Source organism: Anastrepha ludens, unplaced genomic scaffold, assembly GCF_028408465.1.
Source record: "Anastrepha ludens isolate Willacy unplaced genomic scaffold, idAnaLude1.1 ptg000018l, whole genome shotgun sequence".
Classification (NCBI taxonomy): Eukaryota; Metazoa; Arthropoda; class Insecta; order Diptera; family Tephritidae; genus Anastrepha; species Anastrepha ludens.
The window spans coordinates 872501-885000 of NW_026530029.1; the positions used below are offsets into that span (position 1 = coordinate 872501).

The 12500-nt window shown below is 47.4% G+C and overlaps 1 pseudogene; it reads left to right on the top strand.

The window, feature by feature from the left end:
• The window catches only part of LOC128870669 (large subunit ribosomal RNA), a 2772-nt pseudogene extending 28 nt beyond the window's left edge, over positions 1 to 2744 (top strand).
• The last annotated feature ends 9756 nt before the right edge of the window (positions 2745 to 12500 follow it).

Sequence of the window (12500 nt, forward strand, 5' to 3'; positions counted from 1 at the left end):
TGAATTTAAGCATATTAATGAGGGGAGGAAAAGAAACTAACAAGGATTTTCTTAGTAGCGGCGAGCGAAAAGAAAATAGTTCAGCACTAAGTCACTTTGTCTATATGTCAAATGTGAGATGCAGTGTATGGAATATCTTAATATCTAGTATGAGAAATTAACGATTTAAGTCCTTCTTAAATGAGGCCATTTACCCATAGAGGGTGCCAGGCCCGTATAACGTTAATGATTACTAGAAAGATATTTCCAAAGAGTCGTGTTGCTTGATAATGCAGCACTAAGTGGGTGGTAAACTCCATCTAAAACTAAATATAACCATGAGACCGATAGTAAACAAGTACCGTGAGGGAAAGTTGAAAAGAACTCTGAATAGAGAGTTAAATAGTACGTGAAACTGCTTAGAGGTTAAGCCCGATGAACCTGAATATCCATTATGAAAAATTCATCATTAAATAATTAAAAATAATGTGCATTTTTTTCATATAAGGACATTGTAATCTATTAACATAATAAAGTATTTATCAAAAGATCATTGGTGATATTAAGTTTATTTAAATTAATTTGCTTTTTAAGCATATTAACATAGAATAAATACTAATGATTTGATAAAGTGTTGATAGATTTTATTATATATAATGCTAAAATTCATTTTTTGAATTTTACAAAAAATTTAATATCTATGATATTAATATTTATTTGTATGCATTTATATGATTAACAATGCGAAAGATTCAGGATACCTTCGGGACCCGTCTTGAAACACGGACCAAGGAGTCTAACATATGTGCAAGTCATTGAGTTATATTAAACTTAATGGCATAATTAACTTAACTTAAAAATATAATGGGATTAATTTTTAGTCTATTTTCTTAAATAGTCAATTAATTCAATCCCGGGGCGTTCCATATAGTTATGTATAATGATAATTTATTATTATTTATACCTCTAACTGGAGCGTACCTTGAGCATATATGCTGTGACCCGAAAGATGGTGAACTATACTTGATCAGGTTGAAGTCAGGGGAAACCCTGATGGAAGACCGAAACAGTTCTGACGTGCAAATCGATTGTCAGAATTGAGTATAGGGGCGAAAGACCAATCGAACCATCTAGTAGCTGGTTCCCTCCGAAGTTTCCCTCAGGATAGCTGGTGCATTTAAAAATTATATAAAATAATCTTATCTGGTAAAGCGAATGATTAGAGGCCTTAGGGTCGAAACGATTTTAACCTATTCTCAAACTTTAAATGGGTAAGAACCTCACCTTTCTTGATATGAAGGTTGAGGTTATGATATAATGTGCCCAGTGGGCCACTTTTGGTAAGCAGAACTGGCGCTGTGGGATGAACCAAACGTAATGTTACGGTGCCTAAATTAACAACTCATGCAGATACCATGAAAGGCGTTGGTTGCTTAAAACAGCAGGACGGTGGACATGGAAGTCGTAATCCGCTAAGGAGTGTGTAACAACTCACCTGCCGAAGCAACTAGCCCTTAAAATGGATGGCGCTTAAGTTGTATACCTATACATTACCGCTAAAGTAGATGATTTATAAAACAATTTCGATTGATTTATAAATTTTGAAACTTTAGTGAGTAGGAGGGTACAATAGTGTGCTTAGAAGTGTTTGGCGTAAGCCTGCATGGAGCCGCTATTGGTACAGATATTGGTGGTAGTAGCAAATAATCGAATGAGACCTTGGAGGACTGAAGTGGAGAAGGGTTTCGTGTGAACAGTGGTTGATCACGAGTTAGTCGGTCCTAAGTTCAAGGCGAAAGCCGAAAATTTTCAAGTTTTTAATAAAAAAATATTAATAAAATTTATATATATATATTAAAAAATAATTAAATACTTGAATTATTTTGAACGAAAGGGAATACGGTTCCAATTCCGTAACCTGTTGAGTATCCGTTTGTTATTAAAAATGGGCCTTGTGCTCATCCTGGCAACAGGAATGACCATAAAGAAGCCGTCGAGAGATATCGGAAGAGTTTTCTTTTCTGTTTTATAGTCGTACTACCATGGAAGTCTTTCGAAGAGAGATATGGTAGATGGACTAGAAGAGCATGACATTTACTGTTGTGTCGATATTTTCTCCTCGGACCTTGAAAATTTATGGTGGGGTCACGCAAACTTCTCAACAGGCCGTACCAATATCCGCAGCTGGTCTCCAAGGTGAAGAGTCTCTAGTCGATAGAATAATGTAGGTAAGGGAAGTCGGCAAATTAGATCCGTAACTTCGGGATAAGGATTGGCTCTGAAGATTGAGATAGTCGGGCTTGATTGGGAAGCAATACCATGGTTTATGTACTCGTTCTGGGTAAATAGAGAATTACGATTCTTGTTCCCCGGATAGTAGTTACGTAGCCAATTGTGGAACTTTCTTGCTAAAATTTTTAAGGAATTATATCATTCGATATATATTCTTTTTAAATTATAACGATTATCAATTAACAATCAATTCAGAACTGGCACGGACTTGGGGAATCCGACTGTCTAATTAAAACAAAGCATTGTGATGGCCCTAACGGGTGTTGACACAATGTGATTTCTGCCCAGTGCTCTGAATGTCAAAGTGAAGAAATTCAAGTAAGCGCGGGTAAACGGCGGGAGTAACTATGACTCTCTTAAGGTAGCCAAATGCCTCGTCATCTAATTAGTGACGCGCATGAATGGATTAACGAGATTCCTACTGTCCCTATCTACTCCCCCCAGCGGTGCAGGGGTTAGAATATGCCCGAGGTAAGGTATGCCTGTCGTAAAAGGCGACTAAAATCTAGGTTTGCCAGTGCCTGAGTAGTATGGATGCTCAACTGGCAGAGTCTTCGGGTTCGATGTCTTACCGGAGACCTTAACTCGGTACCACGGGGAACAGGAGCCCTCAGAGTTCGCTCTGACCTGTTCTATGGGAACGGCCCTTCGGGGAGGTTTTCGTGGTGGCTGTGGTTGAGACCTAAAGCGCGGGTAGAGCTTTAGCTCGATGTAGTGTTGCAATTAACCGGGTGTCGGGACCCAAAGAACGGCAGAGGTATGGGTAGGCCTCGAGCCCTACCAAGGTGGTCAGTGTGTCCATGCCACACTGCCAATCGGTATCCTTAAATGCTTCGGCATTTTTGGGGCGCTGATCAACGCATTGTATTGATACGTTGTGCTTTTGAGCACCGTGGGTTCGGGCTGTCGCCAGCAGGTACTCACGTTAAAAACACCAGACGATGATGTCCCTATCTACTCATTCTCAGTCTGACTGTTGAATAGTGCGGACGTCTCGTGTGTTGAGCGGTGATTTGCGATCTTTTTTGCGATTTCTTTTGCGGTTACATTCGTGTGTGAATATCGGTGCGTGATACCGTTTTTCGAGTGACGCCAATTTTTTGCGTGGCTGTACGTGTTTCGTACAGCGTAGTGATTTATTGGACGCTTGAGTGAGTGCCGTTGTGCGAGTGACGCTACTTTTGTCGTAGCTGTACCATAGCGGTACAGTGTTTACGAGTGATTGGAAGTGCCGTACGGTAGTGTTGTTGGACACTCTAGTGAGTGCCACTATACTCCGTACTATTGACACATAGTGCGTGCGTGTGAGTGCTGCTATATACATAGCGTCGGTAATTTTCCGCTAAAGTTGTTTACAACTTTTGTGGGCGTGCCGTTATTTTTTTGGCGTGGTGTTTTGCGCGTGCCGTTATTTTTCGGCGTGGTTTTTGGCGCGTGCCGTTAGTTCTCGGCGTCGGATTAGTGTCGCGCTGTTATTTTTCAGCGTGGGTTCCTTGAGTGCGTGTACACTAGGTAGTCGTGCCGCTATATTGCCATATTTGGCAACAGTAAAAAGGGCGTCCCCTTTTGTGCGTGGGTACAGTACTGTGCCAAGGTTGAATACCTTGTGCAGGTGCTACGACCAGAGCGTGTTGTGTTTTTGCCTGCGGTCGAGCTCGGCGTTAGCTCCACCTTGGTCGACCCGTCCTTGTTCGGGGAACAGTGTTCCGTCCGGCAAGGCATTGGTGGTGGCCTTTGCCAGACCTTTGGTTGGCGCTGTGGGCTACGCCCTCGCGCTTTGCTTTGGCTCGCCGATAGGTGCAGCCGCTGTGTGCGTGCCTGTGCGGGGTTCATTCCTGCCGTACAGTATTTGCCGTCGCCCAAAAGGGACCCTATTTTTGTTGTTGCTCGGGAGGCCTTTATCCGGCGAATTCGGCAACCTAGGTGTGAGGGTCGTTGGGCTATGCCCAAACTTGACGGTATTCGGAAGAGGGCGAACACCCCTCTTCCAAGCGGTTCGGCGGTGCCTTCGTCGGCAATGGAGGAAACGACGTCCGGAGAGGAGGAGGTGATTTTGCGGTCTCCTCCTCGTATTAAGAAGAAGACCGCTGGAGGTGCAGCGGTTCCGGTAGAAAAGGCGAGAGATGAGGGGAAGGTAGCCCCTAAGTTACCTGAAGGTAAGTCGGGGGTAAGCGGATGCGAGGGCGCTTCCGAGGGGGAGAAAAAGGGAGGGGAGAAAAAGGTGCGGAAGGCAGGGGCCAAATTGGGTCCAGCAGGGAAGCAAATGGAGAAATTCCGCAGGAATTTGGATGCTTCCCTGGAGAATTTGGGAACGTTCGGCGGGGGTGCCGAACAAAAGAAGGTTGGGGGGGAATATATGGGGCGATTCAAGTCCGTGGTGGCTGCTTTCAGCGGAGCCATCATAGACATGGACGGCGTCCCGAAGAGCACAGCGAAGGATCTCCTTGGATACTCCTTGGAGTTTGAGGAGCTTTTTGTTGAGATGGTGGCGAAGATCGCCCATCTTCGTGGGCGGTTGGAAGCCACAAAGGTAACTAGGGAGGAAGCACCTCGGAGGACGACTGGAGCTGCGCTGGCTGGTGCAGCGATGATGCCGGCACCTCAGGCGCCTGCGCCTGTGTTGCCTCCGTTGCCGGCGCCCAAGCCAGTTGAGACCTGGTCGGTCGTAGTGAGGGGTAAAACCCCCACTACATCCAAGGAGGTCATTAAGAAAGTGGTAAAGGAGGTAGGGCCTTCCATGGGGGTTAGGGTGCACGAGGTGCGCCCGTTGAAGGATGGAGGTGCGATTATTCGCACCCCATCAGTTGCTGAGAGGGATAACTTGGCAAAAAATGCCAAGTTTTCCGAGGTGGGGCTCGATGTGAGCGTACGTCGGAAGCTGGGGCCTAGGGTTGTGGTCCAGGGGGTCCACACGGAGATCTCCCCTGACGAGTTCATGGGAGAGTTGTTCCGTTTGAACCTCAAGGAGTTCAGCCCTGGGTGCCTTGAGAAGGACGTGAGGATGGTCAGCCGTCCTTGGAAGGTCAGCCCTGATGGGGTGACGAATGTTGTCCTTGAGGGAACGGGCATGCTAATGTCCGCCCTCCTGGAAGCAGGTCGTTGCTACGTTAAGTGGTTTTCCTTCCGGGTACGGCCGGACCAACTGACGCCCGGCTGCTTCCGATGCATGGGTTTCGATCACAGGGTGGCAGAATGCAGAGCCAAGAAGGATGTCTGCCGTAGGTGCGGGCAAGAAGGGCACAGGAGTGCAGGTTGCGGCAATGCCCCGCATTGTCGCAACTGTGCATTTAAGGGCAAGCCAGCCGGACATTTGATGATGTCCACTGTCTGCCCGGTGTACTGTGCCATTGTTGCCCGTGCGAACGCTAGACATTGATGGTTGAACTATATCAACTGAACTGTCAGGGGTCTTATGCCGTGATGTGTGAATTGGGGGCGTGTATGTCGGAGGGGGGCTGCGGCATTGCTTTGCTCCAGGAACCATACTCCACCAATGGGGTGGTGAGAGGTCTTCCTGGGGGCTTCAGGGTCTTTACGGACCTTGGAGTCAATGCCGCAGTAGCTGTGTGTGAGCCAAGCTACTCTTGTGTAGTAGTTGACTCATCACAGTGGGGGGTATGTGTGTGTGTCGAGGGGGAATTCGGCAGAATGAATGTCGTCAGCTTGTACTGCAAGTTTGACGAGCCTCTAGAGCCCTACTTAAGATACATTGATGCGGTGCTACTACATGAGAGTAGCATTCCTGCCATCGTGTGTCTTGATGCGAATGCTACCTCCCCGATGTGGTTCAGCAAGGTATCCAGGCATAGTGCTGGATATCGGAGCCACGATCGGGGTGAGGTTATGAGCGAATGGCTTGTGGCGAATAACCTCCTCGTAGCAAACGAACCAAGCGTATGGTATACGTTTGAGGGGCCTAGAGGTGTGAGTGACATTGACGTGACGCTCATGAATGACGCAGCAGCGAGTAGGTTCGAGTGTAAATGGAGTGTTAGGGGGGGTTGGGGAATTAGTGACCATAATTTAATACAAATTATGGTTACTCCCCGTACCCCGCAGCTAGAAGGGGGGAGTCCATTGAGGCGATGGCGTACCTCGTGTACTGACTGGAACCGATATGGACATACTGTTAGGGAAGCGGTATTGGATATACCGCTTAGTGAGTTTGAGGAATTGGGGGTTGACGAGCAAATTGCTCGTCTATCTGAATGTGTCTGGGGAGTGAATGACTCAGTGTTTAGGAAAGCTAGGGCTGTGAGAATGAAAGGTGTGAAATGGTGGACTAGCGAGTTGAACTCAAAGAGGAGGTCTGTCCGGCGCTTGAGGCGGTTGTTTCAACGCGGCAGGCGGACCAATTCGGAGAATCTGTCTCAGCTCAAGTATCAATTTAGTGTAGGGATGAAAGAGTATAAGAAGATGCTTGTGAGAGTCAAGGAGGAAGAGTGGAGGAGATTTGTGGGTGAAAATAGGGACGACCCTTGGGGACAGGTCTTTAGGATCTGTCGGGGTCGTCGAAATGAGATGGCTAGCTCTCTTCGCGTAGGTGATACTGTATTATCGACGTGGAGAGAGTGCGCCAATGTTTTGTTAGGCGAGTTCTTTCCCAGGGCTGAGGTTCAAGTTCCTCCTGCACAAGAGGTGCCTGTCCCTCCACTAGACGTTGGGGAGTTGGACTATGCGTTTGGCCTGGTCAGGTCTAAAAGGTCTCCAGGTTTCGATGGTTTGAACGGAGAGATGTGCAAATGCTTGTGGAAGTTCATTCCGGAATATTTGGAGCCCATTTATGATAAATGCATATGGGAGGGATATTTTCCACGCCAGTGGAAAGTTGCTAGGGTCGTTGTACTCTTGAAGTCGCCCGATAAGATCAGGAGCGATCCTCGATCTTATCGTGGTATCAGCCTCCTTCCAGTACTTGGAAAAGTGCTGGAAAGGGTTATGGTTGAGCGGCTTCAGGAGCTAACTCGGGATGTTAGGTCGGATAGGCAGTATGGTTTTAGGAAAGGACGTAGTGTAGAAGATGCGTGGATGTATGTTCAGAGTGTAGTTAGGGAAAACGTCAGTAAATATGTCCTTGGCATGTTTATTGACTTTAAGGGGGCATTTGATTACTTGCGCTAGGACCGGGTGTTACAACGGCTAGAGGAGCTTGGCTGTCCGGAAATTACTCTATGGCGGAGTTATTTTTCGGACAGAAAAGCATCTATTGTAGGTGTGGGCGGGAGTGTGGAGATTGGGGTGGCTCGTGGCTATCCGCAGGGATCCATCTGTGGTCCCTTCATTTGGAATCTCATGATGGACTCCCTGCTTCGGCAGTTAGAGCCAATCTGTAAACACTGTGCGTATGCGGACGACCTTCTCATTTTGGTTGAGGGTCGTTCGCGTGAGGAACTGGAGCGAGTGGGGGGGCAGCTCCTTACATTGACCCACAATTGGGGGGTAGATGTGGGAGTGGATATATCGATGGACAAAACGGTGACAATGCTGCTTAAGGGCAGATTGTCCCCGAGTCGTCCACCGATTGTCCGTTTGAATGGCGTTTTGATTAGGAATGTGACGCAAGTCAAATACCTGCGGGTAACTATGAGTGAAAGGATGTGTTTTACTCCACACTTAGTGTTGTTGAGGGAACGGCTGCAGGCAATTGTTGGGCAGGTTCGTCGCGTGGCCAGATTTGACTGGGGTCTTAGCTGGCGCGCGGTTCGCACCGTATATCGGGGCCTATTTGTGGCCTGTGCCACTTATGGTGCCGCTATATGGTACGAATCGGCTTTAAAGTCGGTTGGCAAACGTCATCTGATGGCGTGCCAGCGCATTATGTTGCTTGCCTGCTTGCCTGTATACCGTACAGTGAGTACGGACGCGTTGCAGGTGTTGTTGGGTGCGCCTCCTCTTGACCTGTTAGTCGTGCAACGGGCGGTTGCCTTCAGGTTGAGAAGGAGGCTTTGTATGCCGCTGCGTGTTGGATGGTTATCCGACGGTGATGTAGGAAGGGGGTTTTTAGAGAGTAAAAGGTTGTTGAATGAATGTATGCTTCGTGGGTGGCAAAACCGTTGAGACAATAGTTCCAAAGGTCGCGTGACCTACGAGTACATTCGGGATGTTTCCTTTGTCGGGGAAAATCCTGATTTTGGATTTTCCCTCAGCCTAGGATTCCTCCTTACTGGACATGGGCCTCTTAATGCGTATTTGCATGAGAGGCGCTTGTCCACAAGTGAGGAATGTGTTTGTGGGTCGGCAAGAGAGGACTGTGTGCACGTCCTCTGTGAATGCCCGATGTACTCAGACATTAGGAATCTTGTGGGTGTGGGGATTAGTTGGACTGATGGACGGTATGATGTGAGTGGTGTGATTGCCAACCGTCGGAATGTCGAAATGTTAGGGCAATATGCGCGTGAGGTGTTTAGGCGGCGACGTAATTTAAGGCGTTCAGTTGATTAGTTTTTAGCCATTCTTGTCTATGTATTCTGTTGTGGGATTGGGGCTTAGGTGTGGGGAATGGCCACCAGTCCAGAGCTGTATGGAAGTTCAACTGGTAGTAGTCTCGGCTACGAGGTCTGACCGGAGACTTAAATCTGGTACCACGGGGAACAGGGGCCCTCGGAGCTTGCTCCGACCTGTTCTTGAGGTAGGCCCTTCGGGGAGTATCGTGGTGGCTGTGGTTAACACCTAAATGCGGGTAGAGCCTTTTGGCTCGATGTGGAGTTGCATTGCAACCGGGTGCCGGAACCCATAGAACGGCAGAGGGTTAGATAGACCTCGAACCCTACCAAGGTGGTTAGTGTGTCCATTCCACACTACCAATTGGTATCCTTAAATGCTTCGGCATTTTTGGGGCGCTGATCAACGCATTGTTTTGATCCGTTGTGCCTTTGGGTACCGTGGGTTGGGGCTGTCGCCAGCAGGAACTCACGTATAAAAACACTAGACGCTGTCCCTATCTACTCATTCTCAGTCTGGCTGTTGAATAGTGCGGACGTTTCAAACGGAACAACTCTCCCATGAACTCGTCAGGGGAGATCTCCGTGTGGACCCCCTGGACCACAACCCTAGGCCCCAGCTTCCGACGTATGCTCACATCGAGCCCCACCTCGGAAAATTTGGCATTTTTCGCCAAGTTATCCCTCTCAGCAATTGATGGGGTGCGAATGTTGTTCTTGAGGGCACGGACATGCTAATGTCCGCCCTCCTGGAAGCAGGTCGTTGCTACGTTAAGTGGTTTTCCTTCCGGGTATGGCAACGGAGGCAACACAGGCGCAGGCGCCTGAGGTGCCGGCATCATCGCTGCACCAGCCAGCGCAGCTCCAGCCGTCCTCCGAGGTGCTTCCTCCCTTGTTCTCTTCGTGGCTTCTAGCTGCCCACGAAGATGGGCGATCTCCGCCACCATCTTGACGAAAAGTTCCAAGGAGTATCCCAGGAGGTCCTTAGCTAAACTCTTCGGGACGCCGTCGATGTCTATGACGGCTCCACTGAAGGCCGTCACAACGGACTTAAAGCGCCCCATAAACTCGCCCCCAACTTTCTTGCGTTCGGCATCCCTACCGAACGTTCCCAAATTCTCCAGGGAAGCACCCAAATTCCTGCGGAATTTCTCCAAATGCTTCCCTGCTGGACCTAGTTTTTCCCCTGTCTTCCGCCCCTTTCTCCCACTCCCAATCTTTCCACTTTCGGAAGCGCCCTCGCTTCCACTCGCCCCCGACTTACTCGAAGGTACCTTTTCAGATACCTTCAAAACCGTCTTACCCAACTTCTCCACCGGGACCGCTGCACCCCCAGCGGTCTTCTTCTTGATGCGAGGAGGGGACCCCAAAATCACCTCCTCCTCCCCGGACGTCGTTTCGTCCATTGCCGACGATGGCACTGCCGAACCGCTTTGAAGAGAGGTGTTCGCCCTCTTCCTCAAACCTTCTATTTTGGGCATTGCCCAACGCTCCACCACTAAGGTTGCCGAGTTCGCCGGATAAAGGCCTCCCGAGCAACAACAAAAATTGGGTCCCTTTTGGGCGACGGTAACTACTGCACGGCAGGAATGAACCCCGCACAGGCACGCACACAGCGGCTGCACCTATCGGCGAGCCAAAGCAAAGCGCGAGGGCGTAGCCCACAGCGCCAACCAAAGGTCTGGCAAAGGTCACCACCAATGCCTTGCCGGACGGAACTCTGTTCCCCGAACAAGGACGGGTCGACCAAGGTGGAGCTAACGCCGAGCTCGACCGCAGGCAAAAACGCAACACGCTCTGTTCGCAGCACCTGCACAAGGTATTCAACCTTAGCGCAGTACTGTACCCACGCACAAAAGGGGACGCCCTTTTTACCGTTGCCAAATATGGCAATATAGCGGCACGACAACCTAGTGTACGCCCGCACTGCACACCCACGCCGAATGTAACGGCACGTGCATACGAAAAAGACGCCGAAAATTAACGGCACGCGCCAAAAACCACGCCAGAAATTAGCGGCACACAAAAGTTGTAAACAACTTGGTATAGGGGCACTCGCTTGAGCGTCCCACAAAATACCAACGGCACTCGCTTGAGTACAACAAAAGTACACTTGTACACAATTGTACAGCCACGCAAACAGTGGCGTCACTTGCACAACGGTACTCACTCACGCTATATATAGCAGCACTCACACGCACGCACAATGTGTCAATAGCACGGAGTATAGTGGCACTCACTAGAGTGTCCAACAACACTACCGTACGGCACTCACTCAAGCGTCCAATAAATTTACCACGCTGTACGAAAACACGTACAGCCACGCAAAAAATTGGCGTCACTCAAAAAACGGTATCACACACCGGTACTCACACACGAATGTAAACGCAAAAGAAATCGCAAAAATCGCAAATCACCGCTTAGCACACGACACATAGAATAAATACTAATGATTTGATAAAGTGTTGATAGATTTTATTATATATAATGCTAAAATTCATTTTTTGATTTTTACAAAAAATTTAATATCTATGATATTAATATTTATTTGTATGCATTTATATGATTAACAATGCGAAAGATTCAGGATACCTTCGGGACCCGTCTTGAAACACGGACCAAGGAGTCTAACATATGTGCAAGTCATTGAGTTATATTAAACTTAATGGCATAATTAACTTAACTTAAAAATATAATGGGATTAATTTTTAGTCTATTTTCTTAAATAGTCAATTAATTCAATCCCGGGGCGTTCCATATAGTTATGTATAATGATAATTTATTATTATTTATACCTCTAAGTGGAGCGTACCTTGAGCATATATGCTGTGACCCGAAAGATGGTGAACTATACTTGATCAGGTTGAAGTCAGGGGAAACCCTGATGGAAGACCGAAACAGTTCTGACGTGCAAATCGATTGTCAGAATTGAGTATAGGGGCGAAAGACCAATCGAACCATCTAGTAGCTGGTTTCCTCCGAAGTTTCCCTCAGGATAGCTGGTGCATTTAAAAATTATATAAAATAATCTTATCTGGTAAAGCGAATGATTAGAGGCCTTAGGGTCGAAACGATTTTAACCTATTCTCAAACTTTAAATGGGTAAGAACCTCACCTTTCTTGATATGAAGGTTGAGGTTATGATATAATGTGCCCAGTGGGCCACTTTTGGTAAGCAGAACTGGCGCTGTGGGATGAACCAAACGTAATGTTACGGTGCCTAAATTAACAACTCATGCAGATACCATGAAAGGCGTTGGTTGCTTAAAACAGCAGGACGGTGGACATGGAAGTCGTAATCCGCTAAGGAGTGTGTAACAACTCACCTGCCGAAGCAACTAGCCCTTAAAATGGATGGCGCTTAAGTTGTATACCTATACATTACCGCTAAAGTAGATGATTTATAAAACAATTTCGATTGATTTATAAATTTTGAAACTTTAGTGAGTAGGAGGGTACAATAGTGTGCTTAGAAGTGTTTGGCGTAAGCCTGCATGGAGCCGCTATTGGTACAGATCTTGGTGGTAGTAGCAAATAATCGAATGAGACCTTGGAGGACTGAAGTGGAGAAGGGTTTCGTGTGAACAGTGGTTGATCACGAGTTAGTCGGTCCTAAGTTCAAGGCGAAAGCCGAAAATTTTCAAGTTTTTAATAAAAAAAAATATTAATAAAATTTATATATATATATTAAAAAATAATTAAATACTTGAATTATTTTGAACGAAAGGGAATACGGTTCCAATTCCGTAACCTGTTGAGTATCCGTTTGTTATTAAAAATGGGCCTTGT